General features: G+C 33.8%; 1 protein-coding gene across 1 annotated transcript in view; it reads right to left on the bottom strand.

Moving 5' to 3' along the window:
- Positions 1-21,249, bottom strand: part of LOC148110721 (low-density lipoprotein receptor-related protein 1B-like) — an 851,096-nt gene that overhangs the window by 361,642 nt on the left and 468,205 nt on the right. The window lies entirely within an intron of this gene.

Below are 21,249 nucleotides of genomic sequence, written 5' to 3' on the forward strand. Positions count from 1 at the left end.
GCATATTCATTGCACAAATAATTTCCAACAGGAATAAGATTTGCTAAACTAGAAAAATATATGGATAAAATGTTTGACTGATTTTGCTGTCTGAAAATAGAGGTATTAATGGGTTGCAACAATCTCTTTTTCCCCTGGGGAGACAAATAAGGGTTTTGAAGATTAAAGTTAAATGATTCAAAATATATTGATAATGCTACAAGTTTAGTTGGTGCCTCAGAAAAAAAATAAATTCTGATAAAAGTATATGAATGGTCCAATGTCGAAAAGAACAGCCAGAACATTCCAAATGGAAAATTTGCTATTTTGCTATCTAAAGTATTTTCTTAGCCCAATTATTTTTCAACTCTCATGCAATTATTTCATTCATTTTCCCTTCTTAAAACCCCAAATCTTCTTCCTAATGGTAACTCACATATTATGATCTTGCTCCCTACTTTTTGTGAGATAACCGAAGCAAAGAGATTTTCCATAGATTTATGCTTCACATTTACCTACTTCTGCGTATTCTTGTCTTTGCTTTTCAAACTTGGTTGAATTCATAATCAAAGCCTAACTCCATTCCCTGTACACAAATCCCATCCTCTCTCATCTATTCAAGGATATCACTTCAGCTATTCTCTGCTTCCACTCATTATCATTTTTAAAATAATTTATATTAGATAAAACAAGAGCCCATCTCTCTTTAAAAAAAATATTTTATTTATTTATTTGAGAGAGAAAGAGAGAGAGAGTGTGCACAAGCTGGGGAGAAAGACAGAGGGAGAGGAGAAGCAGACTCTCCCTGAGCAGGGAGCCAGACGCAGCGCTCGACCCCAGGACCCTGAGATCATGGCCTGAGCCAAAGGTAGCCGCATAACCTACTGAGCCACCCCCGCGCCCCAAGAGCCCATCTCTTTTTGACAATTAAAAATTTTTGGAATATAGTCATGCGTATTTGTTTACATATTGCCTATGGCTGCTTTTACACTACAAAGGCATAGGTGACTGGTTGCCTCAGGGACCTATGACCCACAAAGCCTAAAGTATTTACTACAGCCCCATACAGAAAGTTTTCTGACCCCATATTAGCTTGTTTTCAGCATCAAACATGCTCTCACTTTTCCCCAACTTAAAAACAAAGAACCTTGACCTCACTTCCTCTACTAGTCATCTTCGCCCAATTTCTCTGTTCCTCTTAATAACACAATTTACAAAAATAATCCATACCCTTGCTTTTCTTCTCTGTTTCTATATTAAACCCACTCCATCAAGCTTTCACTTCCATTGCTCCACAGAAACTGCTTACATAAATGCCTTTGATGTTGGTAAGTGCTGTGACCTTTTTTCAGTCCTCATCTTACTTGACCTATCAGCAGTATTTGACAGTTACTTACTTTCTGATACACATGCATTGTGTTGCTTCCAGAGCTCCACACTCTTGTGGATACTCAAGTATCATGGCGTCGCCTTTCACTGGAACATAACTGCCAGTACCATAACTTGTTTTCACTGCTCTGATTACAATCAATACTTTTTATTAAATTTCTTTCTCCTTGAAATACCCAGAACAATTTCTGTTTCCTTGACATAAATTCAACCAATATGCAGATCAACTATATCTGATCTGTAAGCTTGTATTTTGGCTCATCGTTAATTATATTCTAATACAATGTTAATATTTGTGTAATGTACAAAGAGTGATAACTTGGTCTGTAAAAATACATTATCAATAAAAAATACAGAATAAATGGTTCCTTGGAAATTATGACATTTTTGCTTTGCATTATGGTACCTATTTACATTTTAGTTTCCCTCACTAGTATCTATAGCTACAAATTATAAACCTAACATACATCAAGTTCTTTAAACATGCAATCTCTTTGAAACCTCATAACAGTCAAACTTGCAGATATTATTGTAACTTACATTTTACAGAGGAGGGAACTGATGGTTAATAATTATCCCAAGATTATACAGCAAATATATATGACAGAACTGTCATTCAAAACAAGGTCAGTCTGCCTACAGAGCCTGTTTTTAATAATGCCTCCTATTCCCAATGTACAATATGGTGATGGTGTATTTTATTTTTATTTTTATTTATCATTCTAGGTTTAGTAGTGTGCTATAGATAAAGTGTTTTATAATTTTTATAGGACAAATGAATCAACGAAATAGCTTAATTCTACGATGAAGATTAACACTCTCAGGTGTCATTTCTAGTCCATTAAATTAAACTAGGTCCTAAAGTTAGTTCATTTACATCTTTAAATTAGGTAATTGAGTTGTCATATCTTGTTTGATTATGGTGGAATCAGTCCAAAATTGCCTTGAATATATATGCTACTTTAGTTCAACGTTGATTGAGCACCTAGTCAATGCTAAGCACTCTGCTGGGGTTCTACACATGCAAAATTATTTTAGACAAATTAAGGAATTAACAACATGAGTGTGAAAGTGGGTGGGGTTAGGTGGGAAGGATAACAATGCAAACGAAGTAGGAAAATACATATGCTAAATAAAAATACAAGTGATATGAGCTGGAAAGAGAAGGAGTCTTCCAGAGACTGAAAACAAGAATAGATAATATGGAAAATAGATGTGAAAAAAGTTAAGTTTAAGCTAAAATTTAGAAGATAAGAAGAGTTCAGTACACAAAACTTATGAAAGTGCATTCCAGATAAAGAAGACAATATGAGAAAATAGATTAAAAGACAGGAAAGCACAAGAAATACATGCAATGATAAATAACTATGTGTGGCTAAGCCACAGTGTTTGATGTGGCAGGAAATGGTGCTGGAATTGTTGTTTGGGGCCAAGTCAAAGTGGATTAATTCTTAGATTAAGAAGACTTTTCTGTTTTGATAATGAGAGTCATTGCTAGTAATTGAGGACAGAAGTGTTCATTAGTACCTAATAGCAGGGAGAAAGATGAGTGAAATTACGTGAAGGAAGCAAAGCTATCGAAAAAACTAGACATGGCAAAGGCAGAAGTTAAGACTATGAAGATTTACATGAATGGATGGACAAACACTTGGTGAAAGCATAATGACAGTAAGTTAATAGTACCAATAAAATGAATTAAGAATAACAGGAGAACTAGAAGTTTGGGGGAAAATACTAAGTTTCCCTTTGACTGTTTAGTTTCAAATGTTGACAAGAATGGCCAGGAGAAAGTTGAGAATTTGAGTCTAAGAAGAGAAGTCTGGACTGGAGATGTAGCTTTGGAAGTCACAGACGTAAAGTAGGTAATTAAAGCCTGAAAAGAAAAGAATCATCCCTTATAAGGAATATCTATAATACAAATAAGCCCCAGGGAACTTTTACATGTGAAAGGCAAGCAGAAGAGGAACTGTCAACTAAAGAAAATGGAGAAGGAATCAAATATTTAGGTGGGAGAAGCTGAAAAGCTTCAAAAAATCTAAAGAGGAAGAAGAGTTTATGGAAGTTAAGTAGAACAATAGATGTTAAATCCTTAGGAAATATTCTTGGATGAAGCCTAAAAAATGCATTGCATTTTCTAATAGGATCAATTAAGACCTTTAAAAAAGGTTTCAATGGAACAGAGAGGATAGAGATAAATGTAGTAGTAAGGGGTTGGAACAGAAAGTGGAAATAGGAAAGGTTTCTCATAGAAAATAATTAAATACATTATGAGATAAAGAGAATAAAAGTAGGGGTTTTACCTAATTTATTTAGTCTGAACCTTAAGGCAGGCATGTTAGCTCAGTACCTTAAATGTATTATTTTTCTCCATATGATTTCTATAGCCCAATTCCTTGTTTTCCCTCTCAAGTCAAAGTACAAAATCCACAGACCCTTCGTTTCATATTTTTGCTCTCTCTTGAGATCTTGAAATATCTGGAATATGCCTACTGAAAATAGTTACCAATATGGGGATAGTGATGGGAAGAATTAAGGAAAAATGACAGAAAATGGGGAAAAACTGGGTATGAAAGACTGGACCTCATACATGGTTTTGAGTGTTAGGTGGGGTCTAGCGGTTGAAAATAGCAAGAGAGACAAGGGCTACTCAGTTTGTGGTTCATCAAATGAGAACTCGTGTGTATGTTCAAAGAGACTGAAAGCACGATATCAGGTGAAATGGTAAATAGTGATTCTTCTAACAGATCGTGAAGAATTATGAAGAACTAACAACATGAAAAACAAAATTTAAAATTTGGCTTAACTCTGGGAAACCAATACTAATTACTGCAATGTTTTCTATTTGAGCTGCTTACCATTTATGCTTAATTACATGCAACACTATTATGCTTATGTAGATAATTAAAAATGCATCAGATTAATTTTGTTAGAAAGCTTATTTGGGTAGAAGCGAAATTCTGTACTTGAATTATCAGTCTTCATAGAGTGCTTTACATGATGCATGCTCATTGGTTCATGTAACATTATCACTGGTTTGGATCTTAGATTGAAGTAGGAAGACCACTAGCATCTAAGGTAATGAAATACGCAAGTCTGAATCCAGACTTTTTTTTTTAAGATTTTATTTATTTGACAGAATGAGAGAGAGAGAGAGAGCACAAGCAGGCAGAGTGGCAGGCAGAGGGAGAAGCAAGCTCCCTGCTGAGCAAGGAGCCTGATGCAGGACTTGATCCCAGGACCCTGGGATCATGACCTGAGCGGAAAGCAGACACTTAACAGACTGAGCCACCCAGGCGCCCCTGAATCCAGAAATGTAATATGGTATTTGATCTATATTTCTCAGTGTTATCATAAAAGAAAAGTGTCTTTTTTAATGAAAGGAGAGAAGCTATTATTTCAGGAATCAAATCTAATTCAACTGATGGGGACTCTCCTAACACAGATCCACTCCATTCTGTGGTATTTAAAGAATCTTTCTTATGCTTTTTTTCAAAGTTGTATAGGAGATTATAAAAATCAAATGCAAGTGAACAGCTTACAAGCAATGGGTAACTTTGAGGCACTAAGCTTCTAAGCCATTCTTTAACTTAGAAATAGATTCAAGAAATATATTTCTAGATTTGTATTACTAATAAATAGCAACAGGGATTCTAGAAGGATAGAAAATTATTTCATACTAAATCTCCTATCTCTTTCACCACTTTGTTTCTTTTTCCTGAGTCATAGTAGAGTTAAGGCCTTAAGCACTGGAGCTAGAGTACCTAAGCTCCAAACCTGGTTTTACTAATTTCAGACTATGTGAGTGTGGCAAAAAACTAATGGTCACCAATCCTGTTTCCTCTTCCTGAGCAAATAAAAAGATTAATTTTCCCAGTTGACTTGCATTAGGTTGAAGCCATATATCTGGCTTCTAGATAATGCAATATATGCAAAATTAGTGAGTGTTACTTTCTGACCTGGGCTCTAAAGCATTCTGACGATGATCTCCTACTCTGTCTTCACTCATTTGTCAGCCCTCTGGATGAAAAGAAGTCAGCAGAAGACTCACAGAGCCTTGTGACAACAGGCCTAAACTGGAGGGGGCCTGAAATCGTAAGCATCCATTGATGACCCTTTTGGATGTTGATATGAGTGAAAATTTGGATTTTTTGTTGCATTCAACCCCTGAGGTGCCAGGGTTGTTTTTACATGATATTACGGTGATGCGCAGATGATTTAAGCTCTTTATATGTACTTTTCCTTATCTCTAAAATGGGGATAAATAATAGAAACTACCTCATAGGGTTATTGTGAGGCTTAAATGAGGTAAATCATGCAAAGTTCTTAAAATATTGCCTGACACATGTAATTCTTTGTATTCTTATTTTTTATTATCATGTTACCATTTAATTTATATCTACTGTCAGTATTCTTGCCATAATTTATATAAGTTTCAAGTAATTTGGAGGTATGTTTCCTTTTATAATAGAAAGATTTTCTCTTTCATACCTTCAATTTTGGGTGTTACATGACATAGTTCTAATTTTGCCCCCAAATCACTTGTGCATTGTTCAATAACTTTTCATGGAGGTACTTTTATTTTTTTGGTAAATTCTCCTAAAATCTTTTCCTGAATGAAAAATCGCCAACAGGGAAATACTAACCGTTGGAAATGAAAATTTTTCTATACTGGCTAACTGGTTTCTATAAAATATGACCAATTAATAAATCAAATGAGACATTTTTACCAAATACTTATGCTAATCTGCATAGTCTTAAGGAGTTGTTAGGATTTTTTAACAGCATTGGGATTTAGAACACATTTCCACAAACGTATGCTGGTTTATGATTTAGAAAACATACAGATAAATTTTGCTAACCCGCCTCAGAGTAAATACAGGACAGTAGAAAAGGCAATTTGAAGTGGATAACCAGATTTCAAAAATTACAAGTTACTACTCTTAGGAGGTTCCCCCTTCATTAGTTTAGTTTATGTAAGTATTCCTAAGCCAGAGAACCACTGTTTTCAGTCTAATATATGTAGCCATTGGCTCAATCCATGGTCATCAGTAGCATTATGCTGGCTGCCTTTATCACCTATAATGGAACAATTCACATTTATCACAATTCACATTGATGTACTGGACTTAGCAGGACAGTGAGAACACAACTGTGCTACTCTATTCATGTCCTTCCCGGTTACATGTTTCTCCCTGAGAGGAAATTAGAACTTTTATTAATTCTTTGGAAATACCAAAAAATATAGGCACTTTCTAAATACATAAGTTATTGGAGACATTATTTTATAAAATGAGATAATGTTTAATTCTCAATTTTTGTAATCAAATCACTCCTTGAATTTGGCTTATACAAAAATGCCTTTTAACCAACAACTATAATCATAGTTCTAAGGGGAAAAAAATCATTTCCTTACGTAGTACATTAAAAAAGTATTTCAGTCACTTTTTATAGTTGGAGATTGAAAAGCTGATGCAGCTACTTACCATGCCAGATAGAACCTCTTGTCAGCAGGACGTATGCTTGACATATTTAGAATGGTGATAATTTGTGTCACATCATTCATCCTCTCACCCCTGTTTCCTTGGCCTAGTAAAATGCAGTGTGAGCTGGCTTGCAGAGATTAGGCTGCTGCTTATGACTACTAATGTGGATTTCTTCAGAATTCTTTGCTTAGCGCTAAACTATAGTCCTGGCTTCAAATTTTCAGGGTGTTCTTATATATAAAGATACAACATTAAGGCACATTTTTTTAGATATTATTTTTAGTTCTATTTTTGTTGTCATGGTATAAATTTACTTACAGTAAAATTCATTCTTTTTATGTACAGTTCTGTGAGTTTTGAAAAACACATCCAGTTTTTCCAATAACACCAACAGCACCATCAAGATACAGAACAGGACCCTTATCCCAAGATATTTTCCTCTGCCCTTCTATAGCCAATTCATTTCCCCACTGCCAGATTTGGCAATCACTGGTCTTTTTACATCTCAATAGTTCTGCCTTTTCCAGCATGTCATATAAATGGAATCATCCAGCCTGTAGCATCTTTAGTTAGCATAATGTATTTGAGACTCAGCCATAGTACCTTATCAGTAGTTCCCTCCTTTTTATTGCTGAATAGTATTCCATTATATGAGTGTATCTCAGTTTATTTACCCATTTCATAAGTGACAGATATTTAAGTCACTTCTAGAGTTGAATAAAGTTGCTATAAACATTCACATACAATTTCAGGTAAATACAGGTTATCATTTCATTTGAGTAAATCTGAGATTGCTGGTTTATATGGTAAAATGATGTTTATAAGAAACTATGAAATTATTTTCCCAAGTAGCTGTTCCACTTTGCATTTCCACTATCAATATATGAATCATCCAGCTGCTTGGCCTTCTGCCCAATACTAGTTATCATCAGCTTTTAATTTTAATTTTTAGTCACTTTATTTGGTATGTAATGGTACCTTATTGTGCTTTTAGTCTGCTTTTCCTAATGACTAATGATAATGAACATCTTTTCATATATATTTTATATATTCACGTATTTTTCATATATTTTTGGTGATGTGTCTGTTTAAACCTTACCCACTTTTTATTAGGTTGTTTTCTTATTGAGTTTTGAGAAGGAATATGTACATATATGTGTACATATATATGTACATCCTATTTAATAAATGGACATGAAAAAACTGTCATTTCATAATTTTAATTTTGCATATTAATATTGCATAAGGATTTACTACTCTTTCAACAAGGAAAAGCAAAATTCTCTATAATTTAGGTGTATTATTATTAGGTGGAAGCTGTAGGCTAATCACGTGGTTTGAGAAAATATTCTCTGAATTGAATCTGGGGTTTATAACAGCTTACATATTTTTTTTTCTTTTTAATAATGTTCGTGTGTGTGTACATGTGCACTCAACATCCTTTTTGGTAGTTGTACATTATTTCATTTATGGATAATTAGTAACTTAATGAGACAATTGCTTGCTGAAATACACCTAGTTTATATGATGAACATAGCTATGTGTTTAATAAGTATTTTCATAGGATGCCTGGGTGGCTCAGACAGTTGAGCCTTACACTCTTGCTTTCAGCTCAGGTCATGGTCACTGGGTCATGGGATCAAGCCTGGCATTGGGTTCCATGTTTGGCATGGGGGTCTGCTTGAAAGAGAGAAAGAAAACAATTCTTTCTCCTTTTACTCCTCCCCCTCCTCTCACATACTCTCTCTCTCTCTAAAATAAATAAATTAATTTAAAAATATAATAAATAAATTAATTTAAAAATATATTTTAAATTAATTTATATATAAAAGTTTAATATATAATATATATTATTTATAAATATTTATATAAAATATATATTTTTTTACTCTTCCCTCTATACTGCTGAGATGTTTCTAAGAAGTGGTTACTCAGCCAGAGTAACCTTTGCTCTCCTTTCACCTGGTTAGGGCCTTATAAATAATTCTCACTGGAACATGAGTGGACCTGATCTGTATTACTTCTACCTCAGAAGATTAAGAGTGCATGTCTTCTCTGCACACATATTCTTTTATTCTCTTATTTACTGTCTAGGAAAGGGATTTTACTACTCTTGCTTTTCATGCTGTTTTCTCATATATTTCTCCATCTACACCAGGAATACAACTTTGAGATATGCTTTGAAATGTATAAACATATGCTTTGAAATGTATAAACAAAAGCTAAACCAAAGTAACAACAACAACTTGAGAGTGTACTGTACCAACCTAAGATATTTTTCCATTTTATATCATGTTGCAAACCAACGGTTTACTCAGCAAAGGAGTTCCAACTATCTCAACTCATTAGCTAACACAGAATAAAGACCTGTTTATTTTGGATCTTCAAATAACACCATTTCTAACAATTTAGCAACTTTGGGTTCTGATTTCTTTTGAAACCCTTTACTATAAATGGCATTCAGCATTCCAAAATTCAATATGCGAAACTTTTGAAATTTTTATTAAATAGAAAATTAAAATCTAGTTACCAAGGCACAATCAAATGAGAAGAGATTAATTTATTTTATGTTATGAAAAGGCAGACTTGGTTTCCATATTCACTGACAAAATCTGCTAAATAACCTATAATTTGAAGGATTTGGACAGCAAAAAAAAAAAGTTTACCTCAGTTTCATCTATAAGAGGATATGAGAAGATAATACACGCTTGTGTGGGGTTTTCTTCTTAGAGCAATGTGAGGATAATGACATCACTAACTTCATAGGGAAGTGTGTGTTTTAAACACAGTGATTCAATAGAAGCCCTTAGTGTCTGACACATTGTAAATACCCATTAGAAGTTGGCAGTTATATTATTGACATTATAATCATCAACAACATCTCCACCAATAAAATCCAGTAATTTTCACTTCTGCTTTTTATTATATAGAAGAAGAGATGGGAGACACATATTATCTTGAAATTCACTATAGTCTAAAAGGTGGAAAACATAGATCTATTTGTGGTATCTCTTACCATCTATTTAACTATTGACTAGATTCTTAACCTTTCTGAGCCTTAAGCTTCCAACCTAGAAAATGTTTGGATAAGATTTTATGAATATTAAAAGACACAGTGAGTGTAAACAAGCTTTATAATTTGTAGAGTATCATATAAATGGTGAGATTTGGACCAGTATAGGGAGAGAGAAGGGAGAGAAAGCTGAGAGTGTGCTAGGTGCATTGGATTGGTGAAGCCAAACTGTTCTGTGGTTTATACACCTTGTTTTAGTGTTTTGCATTTGATTTTACAGTAAGGATGGCATGCTAGATTTATTAATAATAAGCTAACCAATATCAGGTCTTTTCCTGGTTCAATATATTTAATTGCAACCATGGGAAACTATGCTTGAGGGGAAAAAATAAGCAAATTTACCACAAGGGCCAGAGAAAAATACAATTACCAAGTAGAAAATGCAGATATCTAGTAATGGGATTTTTCATGTCTAGAGGTAGAAGAGTAAAAAAATGAATATATGGTGAAAATACAATATACATATTAATTATATGTGTATTACACACCTATGTAAGACAAACATAACAAGATGGAGGTAGTAGTAGCAATTGGGTTAGAAGAGGTGAGGCAGCATGACTAAAGAAACATCTTTTGTACAGGGAATTCATAACTTCTAGCAATTTCTGAACATTTAGTAGATAAGAAGTACTTGTGACTAAATCTATTTGGAAAGTGAAGGTAGAGGTTTTTTCTCTTTAAGGGACAAACATTGTCTTCTTAAATCCTTATTATTCCCAGACCATAGGAGGCACCAATAACTTTGGGACTGTTGAACACAAGTTCAACACTATGAGAATGAACAAAGGAAAATGCGACATCACGTCAAGAAGTTCTCTCTATGTTAAACACAGCAATTAAGCACTTCTATTCACCTCTACACTTTGCAAAATCCTCAATAAAATGAGGATAAAAAAGCACAAGTCCACATGAAGAAAGAGAATAAGAAAGAAGACTAAAACAGACAAATGATGTCCACAAAACTTTAGAAGCAAAGAACCAATAAATGAGTGTTCACTAACTTAGCCCTTTATGGTACTAAGGTAGTAAAATCTTCTAAGACAAGGATTGAAGGAGATGAGAGGGATGATGATCAAGGCTGCTGCAGTCTAAGCACATAGACTGTGCACTGCACAACTCCAGGGGGCACTATTAAAATAAACTTTCATATGAATGGAACTCAAGTTGTACAACATGGAAGCCCTCAGAACAGACTCAAAACCCAAATGTATACAACACCAAAATCCTGGAAAGGCTCAACAATTGAAGGCATTTCATAGCCTCGAAAGAAGTGGGAGTGGAAATAAGATAGGGTGGGGATGTAAATAGGATTGGTTGAAAGGAAAAGCTAAACCTCCTCATCCTTGCAGCAGAACACTGGAGGTTTATTCTCCGAAAAGACTCAATTAGACTAATTCTTACCTGGAGAACAGTAGGTACAGTATTAAAAACAGGAGTAATACACTCAAAAGGTAAACAGATGAAGAATTCTGGGCTACAGCTGTTTTCATCCAAATCATTCACAAGGCAGAGGTCCCAAACTAAGAAAATCAAAGGCAACCACACCCACCTAGAAAGTCACTAGTAAACAGAGCTATAACTGAGAAAAGTGGTGCAGTGTCCCCATCTTCTGCTCCAGAGTGAGGCAGAGATTCTGCCCAAGATGAATGGCAGGATTGAAGAACAAAGAGCTGTGTTACTCTTCCCAAAGGGACTGATTTTATTTGGAACAGTGTATGGGGAAGTTCAAGCCTAAAGGCGGTGTCAAAATCAATGGAGATTTTGGTGGCGATTAATTAAGATAAAGATGATGGCTCCATGGGAGCCGCAAACTAAAACATAGGTCAGTTCGAACTGGGGAGAAAGGATGGCTAAGAGGAAAAACTTTTCTAGAGTTGGAACAAAGTTCAAAGCCTACTTTGGAAAAGTGGACGAAATTTTATTGAGTAAAACTGTGGAGAAATTTATTCCAAAATGCATTTTTTTTTAAACAGTAAAATCAGTGCGTGTTAACTGCTGAGTGATACCAACAGAGGCACACAGCTTAATGTGTCTGGAGAATAGACAATCAAAGAGTGCCCTTAGAAAGCCACTGTCATCTGTGCACATAACCAGGGCTATAGCCTATGAGGAGTGACATCAGAGACTGCACGCTGTGTGGGAAACAAACTTCACTGAATTAGTCAAAGTAATAATAAAAAATTAAACATGCAAAACAATCACATCCCACCAACCACTACAGTTAGGGACAGAGAATAGTCTCCTGAGATGTTAAAATATATTATTTAAAATTCCCAGTTTTCAACCAAAATATTATTGGACATGCAATGAAACAGGGACCTGTGACCCATACACAAGGGGAAAAAACAAAACAAAACAAAACACAACAAGTAAAAGAAATTGCCTTTCAGAGGGCCCAGATGTGAAAGTAAGCAAACAAAGATTTCAAAGCAACTGTTGTAAATATGTAAAAAAACTAAAAAAAAAAAAAAACTAAAAAAAAAAAAAAGCTTAAAAAAACATTTTGCTTAAAGAAGAGGAGACTATGATAGTGATAGCACAGGTATCAAAAGGAAAAATAGATAAATGGACTTCATCAAAATTAAGAACTTTTGTACACTAAAAGAGACTATCAGTGTGGAAAAGCAACCCATGGAATGAGAGAAAATACATAGAAATATACTTTAAAATTATATACCTGATAAAGGTTTAATATCCATAATTTATAAAGACTTCTACAACTCAACAACAAAAATCAGACAACCCCATTAAAAAGTGGGTAAAGAACTTAAATAGACATTTCTCCAAAGAAAATAAATAAATTGCCAATAGCCACATGAAAACATGTCCAAATCACGAATTATTAGAGAAATGCAAACCAAAACCACAATGAGATACACTTCACACCCATTAGAATGGCTGTTATTAAAAAAATAAGCTAACAGGAGCACCTGGGTGGTGTAGCAGACTAAACGTTTGACTTGGGCTCAGGTCATGATCTTAGGGTCCTGGGATGGAGCCTTGCACTGGGCTCTGTGCTCAGTGGGGATTCTGCTTCTTTCTCTCCCTTTGCCCCTCCCCTTGCTTGTGCCCTCTCTCCCCCTATCTCTCTCAAATAGGCAAACAAAATCTTTAAAAAAAATTAGCTAACAGAAAATAACAAGTGTTGTCAGGATGTGGAAATTAGAACCCTGCGTATTACTGGTAGGAATGTAAAATAGTACAATCACTATGGAAAACAGTATGTTGGTTCCTTAGAACGTTAAACACAGAATTACCATACAATCCTGCAATTCTATTCCTGGGTATATACCCAAAATAATTGAAAGCAGAGATCTGAACATCTTATTTGTACACCCATGTGTATGGTAGTATCTTTCAAAATAATCAGAAGATAAAAACAACCTAAATGTATATCGCCATTACATGATGATGAATGGATAAACAAATTGTGATATATACATAAAATGGAATATTATTCAGCTTTAGAAAGGAAGAAAATTCTGGCACATGTTCCAACATGGATAAACTTCAAAGATATAATGCTCAGTGTAATACGCCAGTCACAAAAAGATTACTATTGTATAATTCCACTTATATGAGGTACTTAGAGTAGTCGGATTCATAGAGACAAAGTAGGATGGTAATTGTCAGGGGCTGGGGAAGGAGATAGTGATTTACTGTTAAATTTGTATGGAATTTCAAGTTTGGAGAGTTGAAAAATTCAGAATATGGGTGGTAGTGATGGTTGCACAATGTGAATGTACTTAATGCCACTGAACTAGACACTAAAATGTGGTGAAAATAGTAAATTTAATGTCAAGTGTATGTTACCACAGTAAAAACATTTAAAAAAAGTAAAGGCAGCCCTGACAGTAGCTTATTAAAAAGAAAATCAGAATTTGTTACAATAAATCAAATGGAAAATCCTGATTTGAAAATAAAAATAGCCAAAATGAAAAAATTTAGTCGAAGGGCTCCATAATACATTTGAGCTAACAGAATATCTGGTTAACATGACAATAGATGAAACAATCAGAAGAATGACTAGATAGATAGATAGATGATAGATAGATAGATAGATAGATAGATAGATAGATAGATAGATAGATAGATGATAGATAGATAGGGATAGATAGAGATGTATATATAGAACTATATATATCTTATATATAGAAACATATAGTATTTCTATACATTAGCAATGAACAGTCTGAAAATGAAAAGTGAAATTAAGAAGAATTAGCAAAGAGCACCAAACAGAATAAAATGCTTAGGAATGCATTTAACAAAAGAAGTGTAAGATTTATACACTAAAATATAAAAAATATCATTGATATCAATTAAAGAATATTTAACCAAAAGAAAGGAATTCCATGTTTATGGATTAGAAGACTTAATAATGTTAAGATGACAATATTTTCTAAATTGTTCTACAGATTCAAAGAAATCCCTAGGAAAATGTAACTTTCCTCTTCTGCGTAAATTGACAAGTTAATCTAAAATTCATATGGAAAAGCAAAGGACCCAGGATAGCAAGGAAAAAAAAAATCTCAAAATGGAAGACAAAGTTGAAGAAATCACACTTCCCCACTTCAAAACTTACTACAAAGCTGTAATAATCAAGAGAGTGTGGTACTGCCATGAAGATAGACATGTAGGTCAATGGAACAGAACTGAGAGTCCAGAAATAAACTCTCACAGCTATGTTCAATAGATTTTTAATAAGGTTCCAAGAAATTCAATGGAGAAGTTACAGTTTTTTCTTCATTCTTTGTTTTTGTTTTATTTTTCTTCTGCAAATATCTCTAAGCCAACTGGAAATTCATGTGCAACAAGAAAAAAAGTGAAGTTGGATTCCTGTCTTATACCACATACAAAAATTAACTTAAAATGGATTATAGGTCTAAATGTAAGAGCTTAAATGATAAAACTCTTAGAAGAAAATGTAGGAGTAAATCTTTAAAGCCTTGCTAGATATAGCATCAAAAGCACAAGTGACAAAAGAAAAAAATAACAGGTAAGCCATGCTTAACGTAAAAAAAATAAAATAAAATTTTAAAAAAATGTATGCTTCAAAGAACACCATTAAGAAAGTGAAAAGATGACCCACAGAATGGGAGAAACAGCTGCAAATAAAACTCAGTAACAAATTTGTACTTCAATAAATAACACATAATTTTTATAATTCTTATAAATAACTTTTATAATTCAAAAATAAACTGAATACCCCAATATAAATAACCTAAATAACCAATAAAAATAGCCCAATATAAAAATAGGGAAAGGATATGAATCCACATCTCTCTGAAGAAGTTACACAATGGCCAATAAATACATAAATAGTTATTGATCTGTATTCATCAGGCCAATACAAATCAAAACACAATGAAAAGACGTCATACTTATAAGAATGGTTATTACCATAAAAATAGACAATGACAACTGTTGGGGAGGATGTAGGGAATTGGAATGACCATCATTACATTTCTGGTGGGAATGTAAATGATCCAGCCATTTTGGAAACCAGTTTGGCATTTCCTCAAAAAATTATGCTCAAGTTGCCATATGTTCCAGCAATTTTACTCCTATATATATATATACCCTAGATAAGTAGAACACTGAAAAACTTGTATATAAACATTCATATCAGCATTATTTATAGTGGCCAAAACCTTGGAAACAACCAAAATGTCTTTCAACAGATGAATACGTAAACATAATGGAATATTATGTAGCCATAAAAAGGAGAAGATCTTGCCATTTGTGACAATATGAATGGACCCAGAGAGTATTATGTTAAATGAAATAAATCAGGGTGAGAAAGACAAATATCATATGATTTCACTCATGTGAAACTGAAAAAACAAAACAAATGAATTAATAAACAAAAAACAGAATCAGATCTATACATACAGAGAGCAACATGAGAGCTGCCAGAAGGGAGGGGAGTACAGGGATGGGCAAAATGGGTGAAGGGGAGTGGGAGATACTGGCTTCCAGTTGTGAAACGAATAAGTCATGGGCATAAAAGGCACACCATAGGGAGTATACTTAATAATATTATAATAGCATGTATGGTGACAGATAGTAGGCACACATGTGGTGATCACAGCATAATGTTTAGAGTTGCTGAATCAGTATGTTGTGTACCTGCAATTAATGACTATACTCAAATAAAAAAAATAATTTTAAATAGTAAATTTCTAAAATATTTCATTGCTTGTTTTAGAGCCTAGAAAAATCAGTTCTCTCAATGAAGATATTGTTCATCCCTTGGCCTCTTAATATATACAAGTTATGAGTTATAATTTGTCTTTCCATGTGCAAACTGTGACAACTCCATGAGACTGTAAGCTCCTGAATCACAAAGGTGATATTTTGTTATATTCTTGTGTAACTTCAACTTACACCACAATGCTTTCTTATATTAGCCATTCAAAAAAGAGTTGGTGCTTATAATAATAACAATGATAACAAATTAAACTGAAAGCTATTTTTTAAGTTGGAATCAACCACACATTGTACTAATAAAGACATTTTTTATTAATTGTCAGGCATGCTTAATTAATTAATTAATTAATTATTAAATACTGAAGATAATACACTGTGCCAGGTATACCAATAGGATCAAAAGCAAGTTTCATCCTCGGCTGATATTCTACAGGAGAAACAATCAAATGATAGACTGATAAATATAAAATTATGTTGTAAGAACCACAGATGAGAGGGAATTAGTGCTAAGAGAGGATTTCTAAAGGCACTGGACACAATCAGGGATATCCCTGAAGATTTCCTCAAGAAGGCAATACAATTTGAGACCTGGTTTATTAGGGTAAACCTAATATAGAGCAAATTATCCAGGGAACTTGTTAAAATGTAGTGTGGATTGTGATTCAGAACAATCTCAGGGGTGATGCCTGAGATTCTGCATTTCTAACAACCTCCCAGAAGAGGCCCATGCTGATAATTCATGTACCACGATTTGAGTAGCTTTGATTTTTGGAGGGGAGGGATAATAGAATACATTGCTTTTTACCAAAAAAAAAAAAAATTGAAGGTAAAGTTAATGTCTCAAGGCAAACCAGACACTATACCAATTGAAAGCTATACTTTCTATTAGCAATTTACTTTTCCTTTGTGGATGCAAGCTCACAGACCTTGGGTCCCTATCTCTTCCACTAGAACAGATGTGGGCTCCTCCAGAGTTTGGCATCAAAAACCCAAGTAAGCATGTATAAATCCTTTCAGATGAAAGAAAAACATGACTATAGTTAATTTTAGAATTGAAAAAATGGGGAATCAGCATTACCTTTTAACACCTCTTGTCACTTTTCCAAATTGTGAATCCAAGACCTATACGTGCATAGGCCCTGAATTACGTTGCCTTTCCCCAAAGTGACCACATAGCCCTAGGAGGACTAGGCTGTGATGAAATGAATGCAAACTTCCCAGCTTCAATTTGGCCAGTTTCATGTAAATGTGGGAGACACAGACTAAATGACATGAAAATTGTATTCTCTCATACCTTGTGGTTTTGAATAGCTGGCCTTTTTATGTCACTAATATTTCCCTCTGCCATATATTATGTTGAATATATATATATATATATATATATATTATGTTAAATATAAACAAATAAACAAAACGCTTTCTAGAAACAATGAGTACATAGCCAAAGAAATAATTTTTCATTATAATTTCACTTAGAATAGAAAATGCTTGATATCAGCTTGTTTAAAGTCCCAAGAGTCAAAATATTAAAAATGACTCACTAGGAATAACTGCTACCTCGTAAAATGTATTGTCTTTTTGTACATTCCTAAATTATCTAAATTTTTATGATGAGCATGTTATACTTTGTAACAGTAAAAAAGTGAATTTATTAAGAATACAAAATGATGAAGGTAGTTTCCAAAATTCATGATAAAACTAGACTGAAAAGGAATGATAATTTTCACTGTAGGCATTATGAAATGGTCAGCTGATTAGAGTTTGCCAAATAAAGATCCAGCCCATATTTGTATTCAGTCCCTAAAATATAGTGCCATAGCATTTTTGTTCTCTGTTGCTGATTTATATTTTCATGAATTTACCTGATCGTATCATAATGTTATTCATTTCAATTTATTATTCAATATTCGCATTCAATATACCAATGTCTAGACAGGCCTTATCAAATGGTGTTTGCTTTTCCTGATTCATATTCCCAAATTTTTAGAAGTATATTTCTTTTATAGATCAGGCTTTTTACTTTAATTTACCCTAAGCCTTATTTTCATCCATACGGAACCTTCCAGCTTTCTTTTCTGACAGCAAAGGGTACCTTGATTGATAGAATTCAATTGCTGGGTTGAAATAATGCAGCTGGCTTTTATCTTACATTAGTACCTCCTTTTATTAGTTTTACCCATTACATGAGAAAGAATGTGACAAAAATGTAATGATTTTAGGTATCCACCTGGGCCCATAATTCTGTCTACATTATAGAAGAGAGACTTTACAGGAAAAGCATCTGAGGATTCTGGATAAGAGTTACAATGTAGACATGGGTAAAAATATAAAATGAGTTCAATGTAAACAGGCTACTCACCAATTCTAGATAAAATAGATATGCCAGGAAGGGATGCACTTGACTACATATACTTAATTAAAATATTAAAATATGTTGATATTTTTACTCACAAAATGTCTTTAACGTTTGATAAAATTATGGTACCTCAGGCAGCTTTTACAAATAGTACAAAGTCCAAATACTGTTAAACCAGGTCTCTACAACACAAACAGTAAATTCAGATAACAGAACTCTGTGCACATTCCTATTTTGTACTCTACCCCGACGATAAAGAGATATTAAACTGAGAAGCACAGAAATAAGGGGTTAACAAAGCAGTGCTGCATAGTATGGAAAAGCATAATCTTTGATGACAAATAGATTGGTTCACATCCACAGTATGCTACTCACTAGCTAGCTATATGAGCTACACTGAAGAGTTCTCTTTACCTAATTCTCAGGTTTCTAATCTGTGAAGTGATCATAGGAATATTAGCCTACATATTTTTCAGGAAAAAAAGTTAAGATAAGGTTAGCAAAGTACCATGTATGTTCTGCCTCTTGTAAATAATAATTACTTTTCTGAAAAATATACCTTGTTATCATTTGTAGGCTTTTTTTAAGGTATATCCTAGCACCCGTACCATTTTCTTGAGTCTATGGAATTATCTAGTGATACTTGCTCATCATGATGATATGCAAACACACATTATCCACTACTAGAATATGGTGGTGGTTAAGAAGTTAGAAACCAGAGTGGAGCTTTTCCTAGGACTTCTACTTATTAGTTGGATAATCTTTTAAAAGTAGTTGAACCTATTCGGATCCATATTTTTTTTTTCAGAGGAAGAATAGAGCTATCATTGTACCTGTCTCATGGGATTATTGGAAAGATTAAATGGCAGGATATGTATAAACTACCTGCACAATTCTTACGACATGTAAAGCTAGTCAATATTATAAATAAAACACTAGTCTTCAACTGTTCAGGATGAATGGGATCTGTATTTTTCAAAGCAAATCTGGAGAAAAGATAATGAATCCATAGGATTCACTCGGATGAAAATAGAGAGGGGTGATAGCACAGCTCATAAATTTTTAGAAAATCGATTACGATGAAACTTCAATAAGCGAGATATTTTTTGATTCCTTGATGGGTCTTTCAAGGATTTTATATATATATGTAGTTATATAATATCTCTGTCTTCTAAGAATTCTAAATTTGAAAGAGGATATAATACATACAAATAATTAAGCAAGCCTTGTTACATAGTTATCAAATGGACAGTGGTACTAGAAATGCTACTGAATTCAGAGGAAGGAGACAGTACTTTGGTCCAGATAAAATTGCCTGAATGCTCTTTATGATTGTTGAAGTATTTGCAATTTCTGGAAAGATTCAAAGTCATAAGCAAAACATAGGAATAAAAAGGCATAAGACATGTTCAAGTAATAATTAGTAGAAATATCTGATAGGTTTATTTCCAAGTGGCTGGAAATAAAATTGAAAGGCAATTGGGCCAAATGCCACAGTATAGTATTTAATATATTATCATTGTTGGTTTAAATTATCTGTCTTCTTCACTAGACTGTTAAGGCATTGAGAGCAGAGATTCTGCCTTTCCTCTCCTTATCCAGATGCCAAACATAGCGCATGGCTTCTTTAACCATTCGGTGCTCATTTATTCCACTTTATCCAGAAGGTATCTGAACTAATGGCATTTTCAGACTCAACGGATAAAGACAAGTAAATAAGTAATTACAATAACAAACGGTATGTGTTATGATAGGAAAAATACAAGGTTCAGTGGGGGAAAAAAAAATCACTGGTGTTTTGGAAGATTTCCTGAAGTAAATTACATCTAAATTGAGACAGGAACTGAAGAAGTTCCAAAAGTGAGAAAGAACACAGCATAATCAGGAAACTGAGGGAAGTTTGGGTTGACAAAAACATAGATTATGAGGGAGGAAAGAAGAAACCAGACAAGCTTGTAAACTATGTTAAGAAATTTAGAACTTATCTTAAGAGTATTAAGGAATCATTGCAGAATTTGGAGAGTGACACGACAGATCAGAGATCTGGGGGAAATGAGCAAGGTGACAGAGTATAGCCAAAGAAAGACACAAAGAAATGACACCTCTCCTCACAGAAGAGAAAGAGAATAATATAGATATAATTGCAGACATTTTTATTGGTTTAGATAACGCTAAATTATTGAAGCTTTCATTGTTCGGCTCCTATTGTTTTTGTACAGAGTAGACAGTGATATGCTGACAATTGAGGAGGTAGCACAGTGAGCGATTTTCAAAGAACGAGGTTAGAAATAACCTTTTTGGAGAACACAAGTGATTGCTGAGTCAGAAAACATCGAAGTATTTCTTTGAGGTTGGGAAATAAAAATAGAGAGTGGTCCTAAGTGTATGATTGCATTTTGTATGATTTCACATTGTAGACTTCTTTTTTTTTTTTCTCCAGCCGTGCAATAGAAAAGCAAGAGCTAGCACACAGACGGATTAATCAAGGCTTAGAGACTCAATTGTTTGAATGAATAAATGAAGGAATGCAGCCATAAACTCCATTAGGCACTGGGTTTTAGTCAACAATAATAACCTGATATGTAGGAAAAGAGGCACCGCTAAAAACCTTTATAATAACTTGAATAAAGCAATACTTTAGAAAGATTTGTCCATTAGCAATGTGACAAAAAGACTGGAAAAGCATATAGGATGTGCAGGGATTAGTTAGGTGGTTTTGAATAGTTGTTGTGATGTTACTGATAGAAAGACAAAGT

This window comes from Ursus americanus, chromosome 1, assembly GCF_024610735.1.
Source record: "Ursus americanus isolate L20-20 chromosome 1, mUrsAme1.1.p, whole genome shotgun sequence".
Classification (NCBI taxonomy): Eukaryota; Metazoa; Chordata; class Mammalia; order Carnivora; family Ursidae; genus Ursus; species Ursus americanus.